This window comes from Schistocerca piceifrons, chromosome 1 (genome assembly GCF_021461385.2).
Source record: "Schistocerca piceifrons isolate TAMUIC-IGC-003096 chromosome 1, iqSchPice1.1, whole genome shotgun sequence".
In the NCBI taxonomy this organism is placed as follows: domain Eukaryota; kingdom Metazoa; phylum Arthropoda; class Insecta; order Orthoptera; family Acrididae; genus Schistocerca; species Schistocerca piceifrons.
Window position 1 is genome coordinate 1181247072 of NC_060138.1, and position 13410 is coordinate 1181260481.

Genomic DNA, 13410 nt, shown 5'->3' on the forward strand with positions numbered 1-13410 from the left:
TAGCCAAAGAATTATCATATGCACCTCAGTGTATTGAAAATGTGCACGTTTTTGTGACAAGTTATATATTACCTTTTAAATGAATATTTGATTAAGATAGCGTTTTATTTATTGCACATCCTTGACGATCATTTTACTTGGGATATTTGGAAGATATATTACCATACATTCTAAGACAAGAAACGACGAACCACGAAGGAATTACCCGAATGGGACGATACTTGGTCCCGAGTTCAAGTCTCGGTCCAGCGCACACTCCGCAGCAGAGTGAAAATTTCATTCTGGAAACAAGCAGCAGAACTTTCCGCCGTGTGTGGGAAGGCATACCATGGTGGTATGTAAGACCAGGATGGACTGCCATGAAGAGCAACAAAGCGGTGAGTAGAATACTGTCGACGTACCTCTATTCTGTAAGAGGGCAATGGATAACAACTGAAAGGGTCATACTATGAAAAGAATTCTTATTCACGGCTATCATTTCTCGTTTTCAGGCCTCTCGGCAGTCAACATTCAGGTTGGTATCCATCCGCTGTCCGGGGCGTCTCCAGAGACTTCTTCAGCTTGGAATCGAATAGACTGGCGTAGTCTTCAGTGGTGAATACCGCTTCAAACTGAGCCTCATGATTAGCGATTCCTTTGATTGTCACAGCGGCATCCTTATCGGAGATTGGTCGACGATATTCCACATTGCGAGAAATTCTGGTCTTACATTTCAGCAAGATAAAGCCTGCCCGTGCACGGCAAGAGTTTCTACTACTTGACTTTAACTTGACAAACACTACCTTGGCCAGCCAGGACACCGGATCTCTCCTCAGTTGCGAGCGTATGAAGCATTACGGACTGGGCCCTCCAACCAGCTTGGGATTTTGACCATCTAACACGTCAGTTGTACAGAATTTGGCACGATATTGCTCAGGAGGACATCCGGGATCCGGGGACTCTGTCAATCAATACTAAGCCGAATACCAGAGTTGGACCATCGGGTTACTGACTTGCTCAGTTTGTGACGCTCTTTTTCTTGAATAAATCGTCCAGATTTGATTTAACTGTAGCTATGTTTGTACTTGTATATCACATCCACCCATTTCCGTCGCTCCTGCGTTATTCCAACGTGGTGCGTCGGTTTTCCTTTTGTCTTACTTTTTTCTTTGCTTAAAATACTTTCTCCGTATCCCAGTTTTTCTGACTCGTTCTCCATTGTGGAGGATCTCCTCACTATGGATCTATTGGACCAAAAATTCCATCTCGTCTAATCTGATCTCTAAGGTTGTTCCAGGGGATCTATCCAACATTAAGTGGCAAGATATGGATATAGGGTACCTCAAGAATCTTGTGGACTCTACTCCTTTTGACACGGTAATGAGACGTTGTGTAACACGACATTCGCTTCATTTCTTCTGGAAGTGACAAATTTTTATTTTGGCGTGCTTATTTTCCATATCTTTTCTTTCTTTGAGGTTTACATAATCAGAACTGTCGGCTGGTGTGCTTCGCCCGCGAACGAAGCAGCGATTCCCGAGGAAGGAAGACGGAGAGAGAGAGAGAGAGAGAGAGAGAGACGAAGAGAGAGGGCAGTCGCAGAAAGCCAGATAACAGGCGGACCCGTTCGCACCTGCGACAATAGGAGGGGCGGCGGTAATTGCGACTTGGCAATTAGCGAGGCAGTGGCTTGCCTTCTAGTTAGCGGCGGGCCCGGGGCCCTTTAGGGCGGCAAACCTTTCACTAGTGCCCAGCTCGGCGGAAAATTGCGGCCGAGTGTGCGGCACCGGGTTGGGACTCATTCTGCCGGTAATGGTGGCGACGCGTGTTCTTTTGCGAAAAATGTTTGCTCAGAAGTAGTATGTTCCTTGAGGTGAAAGTGGCCCAAGACCCCTGGCGCTACCGTCAGCTGGGTTTGCTGCATCTTTAAACAACTTGGCTTTGGTCTCCGGTCTCCTCAGCATTCGAATACTGCTATTCTTTCCATTGTTTATTGTAGCGTCACTCATATCGCAATAACATATGCCGCAGAAAACTTCTGTAAAAGTAAGTGACTGCCAGAAAAAAAAGTCGCGAATGAATAAAAAAATCGAAACTACAGAACAGTCCATCAGCATTAAGTAAGATGGCTGAGATGTGGTTATGTGATACAGCTCCCGTCCCCTCTAGCAACTCCACTATACCGACGACATCTTATCATCCTACACATCTACCAGTTTAATCACGTGTTACCCACCCTACCCACATCACCCCAACTGAAAGCACAATCATCCTCTCTTCCTATCAAATAAAATCCTAATCATCGTCTAATTCATATCCACAAACTGAGACGTGTCAGCTCTTATCGACGTTGCGAGTGATTCCATTGTTTGATTGTTATTAAGGAGGCGGGTGTAGGGGATTACCAGGTGACCAGCGGTACTCGGTCCCCATTTCGGACCGTGCCACTACCTAAATTTTCAATAAAAGCAACAGGCAATAGCTGCTGAAGACTTCAGTCGTAGGATGTCACTCTCATTCTGCCAACAGTCTTGTCAAGTTGGGCGGAGGAGCGGACAGATAGATGTTCAGGGCAATCTCTTGCCCTTGGGAAGGGAAACTGCCGCTAAAAGATGGAACAATCACGTATGATCAACGGCGTAAGGATGAAGAAGGCAATGGAAACCACTGCATGTGTATCTACAGGACAGATAGATGTTCAGGGCAATCTCGCCCTTCGGAAGGGAAACTGCCCCTAAAAGACGGAACAATCACGGATGATCAACAACGGCATAAGGATGCAGAAAGCAATAGAAACCACTGCATGTGTATCTACAGGACATGGGCCCTGTAACTGAAAAAGTGTGATGAAGATCTCTTCATTGGCAAAAGTTCTAGAACAGCCCCCATTCGGATCTCCGGGGGGACAGTCAAGGGGGAGGTGCCATGAGAAAAATACCGAATAACTAACGAAAGGAATACGCTCTGCTAGTCGGGGCATGGAATGTTAGCAGTTTTAGCGTGGTAGAGAAGCTAGAAAATTTGAAAAGGGGAATGGAAACGCTCGGCCTAGATATAGTGGGGGGTCAGTGAAGTGAAGTGGAAGGAAGAAAAAGACTTCTCGTCTTGGCAGAATGTGCAAAATGGGAAGCAGACACTATGGAAAACATAAATTACATCCGTAGGAAAATTAGTGATCTCTGAAGGAAACAGAAACAACTGTATCAATTCAACGATGAAATATGCATTTTCAACTTCTCGCAGCGTAATGAATGGTCCATTAAATTTCGGGCATACAGCCGTGCAAATAAAATTTCCTCCACTGATATTTCGGCAGCGTATCGTCCGGTCATCCTCAGAGTGAGTCACAAGACTGACGACAAAATGCCAAGCGCGGCCGTATATGCTCCACCGCGGCCGTACTGCACATGCGGGTCACACAGATGTTGGTCCGCGGCAAAGAAATACCCTCACACATGCGCCGCCTGTGGAGTAGGCGTACAGACATTCGAGTCACATATCGATGTATGAACGGCGTCGGTGACCCCATGACGACTTCTCTGCAGTTTAATTACCCCAAGAGCCGCATTCCATGCTTTGTCCAAATTAAAACCATTATCTCTATTTATTAAATTACTAGCTAATCTTATCTCTATAGCTTCCTTGAAGACAGGTTTCCAAAAGGAAAAGGTGGATGTTAAAATCTTCACATCACTATAATTCATGGAATGCCTTGTATCAATACAATGTTAGGCCACAGCTCACTTGTCTGGCTGTAATAAGCGTTTGTATCTAAGATGCTCCACACATCTCTCATGAACGTTGCGTGTTGTTTGACCTACGTACGACTTCTCACAATTTCCGCAAGGAATCTGATACACACCCGCTTTACGAAGCTGTAAATCGTCCTTCACAGAGTCGAGTAAAGCTGCAATCTTCGAAGGGGGCCGGCAGATCACCTTAACACAGTGTTTCTGAAGAATACGGCCTATCTTCAAGAAAAGGGCATCCACTGAGGAAAGAAACGCACTAGATCTGAAGGAATTACTCTCTTCTTCCCCATCACATACTTGTATTCTAGGTTTTGCATTGAATGTTCTACGAAAATGTTGCGGAGAAAATCATTCGATTTAAATATGATCTTGAGGTATGTGAGCTCTTCTCGCAAATTGCCTTTATCGGATGTACGTGATAAAAGCTCATGCTCAAATAAGGTTGTAATGATGGTATCAAAACGTTGGCCAATAAGAGATAAAGAGTCCTTAATGCAGACATTAGGTTATGGTGTTTGTAGATTTAGCGAAAGATTTTGGCAATACTGACTGGAATACAGGCTCTGAAATTCTGAAGCTGACAGTTATTTAATACGGGGACGAAAGATTATCTTCATCTTGTACAAAAATGAGACTCCAACTCTATGAGCTGAAGGACATAAAAACAAAACAGTACTTGAGATTGAGATGAGACAAATTTGTAGTCTACCCGTGATGTTGTTCAGTCTCTACTTTGAGCAAAAAATGAGGCTAATCATGGAAAGTTTAGAAAGGGAACTAACGTTTAGAGAGAAGATAAAAAACTTGGAAGTTTCAGATGACATTGTAGCTCTTCGAGACGGGGCAAAGGAAGTCTTAAATCTATCACAGACCTGGTCCTATAGCCGGATGTCGGTTCGTTAACAGTATCGCTGAGCATGTCATAGCTCACTGCCTCATTAGGTCTCTAAAATCAACAGATTATCTGTGGTTAAAAATATTATTTGCTAACGCATTTCAGCAGTAGCCCATTATCAAAACTTCTGCCAAAATGGACGTTACTATCATGAAACGAGAAGGACAACTTGTACGTGACTTTAAGAGCAAAAATACTAAAATAACTCACACATAAGTTTATACATGGTATAAAACCCCTTAATATTTTTTACTGTATTACAGAACTACATAGTTGGCTCTGGTGCTAAACTGACTCCGTACCGCTGTTACAAAAACTGACTACTAATATACCTGATACCACATGGTACGGTTGCATGGTTGTAGTGACTCAGAAAACTGACAATAAAAGTCGGCAGACAAATTAATCTACATCTACATCTACATCCATAGTCCGGAAGCCACCTGACGGTGTGTGGCGGAGGGTACCCTGAGTACCTCTATCGGTTCTCCCTTCTATTCCAGTCTCGTATTGTTCGTGGAAAGAAGGATTGTCGGTATGCTTCTGTGTGGGCTCTAATCTCTCTGATTTTATCCTCACGGTCTCTTCGCGAGATATACGTAGTAGGGAGCAATATACTGCTTGACTCTTCGGTGAAGGTATGTTCTGGAAACTTTAACAAAAGCCCGTACCGAGCTACTGAGCGTCTCTCTCCTGCAGAGTCTTCCACTGGAGTTTATCTATCATCTCCGTAACGCTTTCGCGATTACTAAATGATCCTGTAACGAAGCGCGCTGCTCTCCGTTGGATCTTCTCTATCTCTTCTATCAACCCTACATGGTTCGGATCCCACACTGTTGAGCAGTAGTCAAGCAGTGGGCGAACAAGCGTACTGTAACCTACTTCCTTTGTTTTCGCATTGCATTTCCTTAGGATTCTTCCAATGAATCTCAGTCTGGCATCTGCTTTGCCGACGATCAACTTTATATGATCATTCCATTTTAAATCATTCCTAATGCGTACTCCCAGATAATTTATGGAATTAACAGCTTCCAGTTGCTGACCTGCTATTTTGTAGCTAAATGATAAGGGAACTATCCTTCTACGTATTCGCAGCACACTTTTCAACATTGAGATTCAATTGCCATTCCCTGCACCGTGCGTCAATTCGCTGCAGATCCTCCTGCATTTCAGTACAATTTTCCATTGTTACAACCTCTCGATACACCACAGCATCATCTGCAAAAAGCCTCAGTGAACTTCCGATGGCATAAGTGTTGCTGTGATACTGAAGACTTCGTTTAAGAAAGAATTTTTCGATATTACATCCCTAAGGGGGTGAAACATAGGATGAATGGTTTTCTGAAAATTAGTCACTATTAAGGCAATTTTGAGTCTAGAGCTACAGAAATTTATATTTGATTTCTCGTTCAGAAATGAAGAAACACGTTTTTCAGAAGTCTTAGAAATTTGACCTCTGTAGTGGTGAAATAGGGGGTGAAACGCTTTACGTAAATATTTCATTGTGAAGGCATTTGCAAAGCTGAATCTATAAAAATTGATATTAAGTTTTTCAGATAGAAATGAAGTAATACGCCTCTGACTGCTTTTCGAAAACTCAACCTCTAAGTGGCTGAAATAGGGCCAGACTGATACAGTGACTCATCATCGCGCAGCCGAAACCGCTAAGCATAGAAACTTTAAATTAGGAGAGGGTGTGGATCTTGCAATGTAGGCGTCGTTTAAGGAGGGATTATTCAAAATTCCACTCCTAAGGTGATGAAATTGAAGATGAGGTAGTCTTGAGCTTAGAACTATGTAATTTTCAACTTATAGCTATGAAAAGTTGTATTTGTTTTCTCCATAATAAATTAAAAAAATCTGTGTGCAGTATTTTTGGACATTCGATCACTATGGGGGTAAAATGGTGGTTTAATTTTTTTTAAAAATAAATCATTGTTGAAGAACTGCGAAAGAATTTTTTAAAACTATGTCTATTTGACTTCTTGTTTCGAAATAAAAAAATTAGCGTTTCAGTGTTTTTTGAAATTCAACCCCCTAAGGGAATGAAATGGGGGAGGAAAAGTTTTATGAGAGTTTTTGATTATGGAAACATTTTCAAAATTAACTGTATGAAAATTTGTAGTTGTATCCTCTGTTACATACGCGAAACACGTGTCTCACTGTTCTGAAAGAAAATATTTCGTTATATTAAAAATATTTATAGCTTCATCTGTGAAAATTGGTATTTCACATTTTTGTTTGATGTAAAGAAATTTGTATTGGGTGGGCGAAAGCTTCTGTGGAAATAATCACAAGAACACAAGAAGCATGTGTAACAAGAATCTTGAATTCCAGTTTCCAGAATCGCTTTTTCGTCAGCAGTACATTCGGAAAAGACCATGTGTCTATGGCCTTAATTATCGTGAAACGTTTGAAACGTGTAGTAATTTGTGAATAACAGAAAAATTCGATTAAAAAAAATATCTGCTCAGAACATACAGTCTACACGAGTGAGGCAGCAGGCGCTAAGCTAGTCATACAACAAACGCGCAAGGGAGCTGCTTTTCGAGCTACTTGATGAAGCAGTGATGTAACCTCTTAGGGGTTAAGTTTTCAAAAAGCAGTCAGAGGCGTATTGCTTCATTTCTAACTGAAAATTTTTTATAGATCTCGCTTTAAAAATGTCTTCACAATGAAATATTTACGTAAAGCGTTTGACCCCCTATTTCACAACCACAGAGGTTAAATTTCTAAGAATTCTGAAAAACGTGTTTCTTTATTTCTGAACGAGAAATCAAATACTAATTTCTGTAGCTGTAGACTCAAGATTGCCTTAATAGCGACTAATTTTCAGAAAACCATTCATCATAAGTTTCACCCCCTTAGGGATGTAATATCGAAAAATTCCTTCTCAAACGGCGTCTTCATTATCATAGCAACACTTATTGCTTCGTCTGCCGACTTTCATTGTCAGTTTTCTGAGTCACTACAACCATGCAACAGTACCATATGGTACCAGGTATATTAGTAAAAAATGGTTCAAATGGCTCTGAGCACTATGCGACTTAACTTCTCAGGTCATCAGTCCCCGAGAACTTAGAACTACTTAAACCTAACTAACCTAAGGGCATCACACACATCCATGCCCGAGGCAGGATTCGAACCCGCGACCGTAGCGGTCGCGCGGTTCCAGACTGTAGCGTCTAGAACCGCTCGGCCACCCCGGCCGGCGATATATTAGTAGTCACTTTTTGTAACAGCGATACGCAGTCAGTTTAGCACCAGAGTCAACTATGCAGTTCTTTAACACAGTAAAAAATATTAAGGGGTTTTATACCATATATAAACTTAAGTGTGATTTATTTTACGTATTTTTACTCTTGAAGTCACATATAAGTTGTCCTTTTCGTTTCATGACAGTAACGTTCATTTTGGCAGAAGTTTTGATAATGGATCACTCCTGAAATGAGTTAGCAAATACTATTTTTAACCACAGATGATCTGTTGATTTTAGAGACCTAATAAGGCAGTGAGCTATTACATGCTGAGCGATGCTGTTAATGAACCGACGTCCGGTTATAGGACCAGGTCTGTGATAGATTTAAGACTTCGTTTGCCCCGTCTCGAAAAGCTACAATGTCACGTGGAACCTCCAAGTTCTATATCTTCTCTCTAAACGTTAGTTCCCTTTCTAAACTTTTCCATGATTATCCTCATTTTACGTAATGGTCGCAGGTCTCCAGCATAACTTCAAGTCGCACCTTGAGATTATCGAATGGTGGCGTAAAGGATGCGGATTTGATATCATGTATATCTTACAGCGAGATTGGAGCCCCCTGTCCTCATCCGGCTGCCGCTCTCCCGCCAGCCGGCGGTGGTTGCTAAACCTCTGCCCGACGCCGCCGTCACCGACGCCGCCGCCAGCGTCGCGACGCCCTGTCGGGTACTTGCGGCGGGGCCGGCCGGTCCCGTGGCACAAACAGATGGCGTCGCCTAAGAGCGGACTGCTGTAATCCTCACCTCTCGCTCTCCGGCGCTCTGCGGCCACTCCCCCCCCCCCCCGTCCCTCCCCCTCTTACTCTTTCCTGTCAGGGCTGCTGCGGCTACCTCTGCCCCCGGCGCACTCTCTTCCCACACATACACACGCGCGGGCGCGGGGCAGGGTGGCCACACAAAGTCTTTGCCGCTCTCCTCGGCGTGGCCATTCCTCACACCTAGCGCTTACTTTCGCCCGCACGGGACGCCCTCCTTTTCTGTGCGGCGAAGAGCTCCCGGATCCTCCGGGCAGCGCTGCAAAAATCACAGTTTGCTCTCTGCCGTGAGCTTCCGGGCTCTGCCGGGAAGGACGTGGTGACTTTGGCCGCCGTCCCAGAGCCGCGTCTCGCCGAATGAGCTCTCTCGGAGCTTCTTCCCCCCCCCCCACCCCAAGCGCGATGCTGGCCCTCTTAATTGGCGTCCAGCCCACGGACTTGATTAAGCAGCGCCGCGAGGCCCTATAAGGCCGGCGGGTTGCCACCCACTGGCAAACGGCCGATGCAAGTGGCGCAGGGCCCGCAGAGGCGCGAACGGACTGTCCGCCGCTGCTGCCGCTTCTGGAAAAGGGCTTCGCTTAATTAGAATGGAGCTCCTCGCAGCTGGCCCGGACCCACTTGCGGTTCCCCTGAGATGCGATCGCTCGCGCGCTATTTGCATAACGATCGCTCGCGCGCGCACACGTTCTCGCGCATTCCCACTCATGTGCGCTTTCGAAACCAGTTGCCGCGAAATGTTCAGTATAACCTCCTTCAAATGCGCGCAGAATAGAAGGTTCACCAGTTCTCCGACGACGTGAGACACGCTACTTGGGAGTTATCATTGATGAGAGGTGGAGTTTCGGAAAACACATTGATACTGTCACTCAGAGAGCCCTTCAGGTATTAAATAACCTGATTTCCATAGGCCATAAAAGATTCCATCTTCCTCCACACCTAATTAGACTCTATCACAACAGTATCCTAACCTCAGTTGTGGGCTATGGCTCGGGAGTCTGGGCGCAGAGGCTCACGAGGGTTGTGCCCGCCATGGCGGTGAGAAGAGTTCAGAGAAGCATGGTATTAAGAGCTGTGGGAGCCTACAGAACATCTCCAGGGGGGGGGGGGCTATTAGTTACAATGGGGCTCTGCCCTCTGGACATAAAGATAAGAGAACAGGCGGCTTGGTACTGGGTCAAGAAGGGAAATTACGAGAAGATTGCGGATATTATGGGTATTAGGGTGGGGGATAAAAGAGAGATAAGGAAAAGAGGGGAGGAGCTCTGGCAGGACACTTGGGAGGCAGAAGAGGCTGGACGAAGAACCTTCCAGCTTCTACCTGATGTGAGGGAACGACTTGGACTGAAGTATTTTGAGCCCACAAGAGGTCTGATCCACTTTCTCACTGGCCGTGGACCCTACCCGAGTTACTTATGTCGATTTGGGAAGAGGGCAACACCAGCGTGCGACTGTGGCGATCCGGAAGGAACACCCGAGCATGTGGTTTACGAATGTCCCCTCTTCAATGATATCGCAAACACACTACGAGACAGACTACCCAACCGAGACACATACCAACTACTCAGACGAGAGGAGACCTTTCAGACTTTAAACACCTTGGCAAACGAGGTATCTCGAAAAGTTCTATATGACTATTTAGGCGAGATACATTAAATAATGACAGTCACCACCGATTGCGTCCAAAAGCCCTATTCGCATGCCGCCTGTGCGTGGACTGGCCGACTACATCTAAGTTGGAATCCGCCGCGTGCAGGACTAGGGGGAGAAGGGAACAACCACCGATTATGACACACACCGATTATGACGTAGGTTAAGTTAGTTACATTGTAGGACTTAGTTATAGGAAATTAAGATAGTGACTGCAGCGAATTCAACATCGAGGCCTGCCCAGTGCCAGGGGCATGGTCTTCGGGGTTAGCTCGAAGAGCAAGGCATACGAAAGTAGGTTTATATCCTCACTGGCACACATGTGACGCTGCAGATTACATACATAAATTAAATTAGTTGTAGGAATTAGGTACAAATAGTATATGTAGATAGTAGATGCCCATTGCTATGTTAATAAGTGTAGCTCACATACTAACATTAAACTAGCTGCAAAATTTATATACAAATGTATAACTGTTTAGGACCCACTAATGAATTAAGGAAGTGGGTTGATTTGTATAATTATAATGGTTTAATAATAAAGATTTAAAAAAAAAATGCGCGCAGTAGACGCTTTGTTCACCAGATGTCAATAATATTGACAATATTTTCCGTATGCGGAATAATATTTTTGTGTTAGCAGAAGAGCCAACACCGTGTCACGAGTGGAGGCCGAAATGCACGCGTTGTAGCTCAAGCAGGCTGGCGTGAGGAGGGAAGAACTATACTGACGTGAGGTCTGGTACATGGAAAGGAATGAGAATTCATAAAGCGGACGTAATTAGTATGATACTTAATTTTACTCCATTTATGATGAACGTCGCAATTGACGGTGCATGATTGACGATATTATCTGTTCAGAATACATTCTTGAAGTAATTATAGTAACTGAACATGGCGCCTTGCTAGGTCGTAGCAAATGATGTAGCTGAAAGCTATGCTAAACTGTCGTCTCTGCAAATGAGACCGTATGTAGGCAGTGAACCATAGCTAGCAAAGTCGGCTGTACAACTGGGGCGAGTGCTAGGGAGTCTCTCTAGACTAGATCTGCCGTGTGGCGGCGCTCGGTCTGCAGCCACTAATAGTGGCGACACGCGGGTCCGACGTATACTAACGGCCGATTTAAAGGCTACCACCTAGCAAGTGTGGTGTCTGGCGGTGACACCACAAATATTATTTCCAGCAGTAACACTAACAGATAGCGCAATAATATTGAACCCATCAAAAACTTTTTAAATACAAATCGCTACCCGAAATACTGTGCTGTCTTATAATCAGTACTGAATATATCCTTGCGCGTCTATGATGCGTATTACACCGACAAAGACGCTAGGACACAAAGGAATTACAGACACTGGCTGTGACAGGGAACTGATTGAATCAGCGGGGAAGTTGAAAAGTTTGTCCATTAAATTTCGGGCAGGCAACGGCCTTGCCGCAGTGGATACACCGGTTCCCGTGAGACCACCGAAGTTAAGCGCTGTCGGGCGTGGTCGGCACTTGGATGGGTTACCATACAGGCCGCCATGAGCTGTTGCCATTTTTCGGGGTGCACTCAGCCTCGTGATGCCAATTGAGGAGCTACTCGACGGATTAGTAGCGGCTTCGGTCAAGAATACCATCATAACGACCGGCATAGCGGTGTGCTGACCCCACGCCCTCCTATCCGCATCTTCCACTGAGGGCGACACGGCGGTCTGATGGTACCGGTAGGCCACTCATGGCCTGAAGTCAGAGTGCTTTACTTTAAATTTCGGGCATACAGCCACGCAAATAAAATTTCCTCCACTGCTATGCCAGCCTCTTATCGTCCGGCCATCCTCAGAGGCAATCGCAAGAAAACTGAAAACTTGTGCAGCATCAGGAATTGAACCCGGATATCCAGCTCACGAGGCAGACGCTCCGTCCATTAAGGCATCCGGACAGAGTGGTCGTTGCAACCGTATCACGATTCCCATCAGACCCAAATTCTCAACTCAGCCACACACTACTAATGTAGTGCCCCGTGGTCGTTATCCTTACCTCATTACTCGCAGCATTTCGGCGATTCCCGTGAGAGTTCGAGCCTGGCACGAACCTGCGATGAAGAAATCATTGGCCGTTTCGTTTTCCAGTTGGACGACACAAATCCTCAGACCTACTTTAATATAGCCTTCCCCTCTAAACGATGCGAGGATTCGCCAAGAATTACACGAGCTTCAAATGCAACGTTAAACTGTAGGTTCTCTTTTCCCTGATTACTGGTAAAAGTTAGGAGACGCAAGTCGCCAGGGTGGAATCCATTCCTAAGACTTGCACCAGGCCACTGAGTCAGACGCACTTGCTACTCATAATACAGTATCAGTGAGACATAACTGCAGCCAGTCAACTTGTAGAAATACCCATCTGTCACAAATAACCTGAAGGCGGAAGTCTATAACATGAGCATATTACAACCTATGGTCTTAGAACTATGACTGACTAAGGCAGGTGCTCATATACTAAAGCAAACGCTACGAACCAAGGAGCGACAGCTGCTAGGAGTTAAGACTCGACAGAGGACATTAGAAAATGAACAAAAGTAACAGACTCCAAGAGATAATTGCAAGACTGAAGTGGCAATAGGTCGGGCACGTACCTCAACAAGATCGCAGCACGTGGATCCGTAGATGTGTTCACTGGAGACCATTGGACCGTAAGAGAGACACTGGGAGACGGAAAAAGAGACTGCTTCATGATGAGAAGTTGGTGGCTGGAACACTATGGTACCAAATGGCTCAGAACCAAAGACGATGAAAACATACAGAAGAGGCCCTTATCCAGAGTGGACTGAGATAGGCTGAGAAGTAGAAGAACAAGATCAAGAATAATGATCACAGAGGATGAGTAGTGGGTAAAGCTGATGGTAGACTTCGGGTCATTGGTAAAATTCAGGGAAAATTAAATCAGTCTTCAAAAGAGATTATGCACAGAACACTTGGACGACTCATCCAAAATAATGTTCAAGTGTTTAACACCTGTACGAAATAGAAGAAGGACATTGAGAGAATACGAAGAAGGCGAGAACGAAAGGTCTCAGCTCTGTTCACAGCCTTACATACACATAGAAGAACGCGGCAGAGGACTTTAATTCATCACAGTTCAC

At 44.9% G+C, this 13410-nt stretch overlaps 1 pseudogene; it reads left to right on the forward strand.

The window, feature by feature from the left end:
• Nucleotides 1-11708: 11708 nt before the first annotated feature.
• Nucleotides 11709-11826, forward strand: LOC124717558 (annotated as a pseudogene).
• The last annotated feature ends 1584 nt before the right edge of the window (nucleotides 11827-13410 follow it).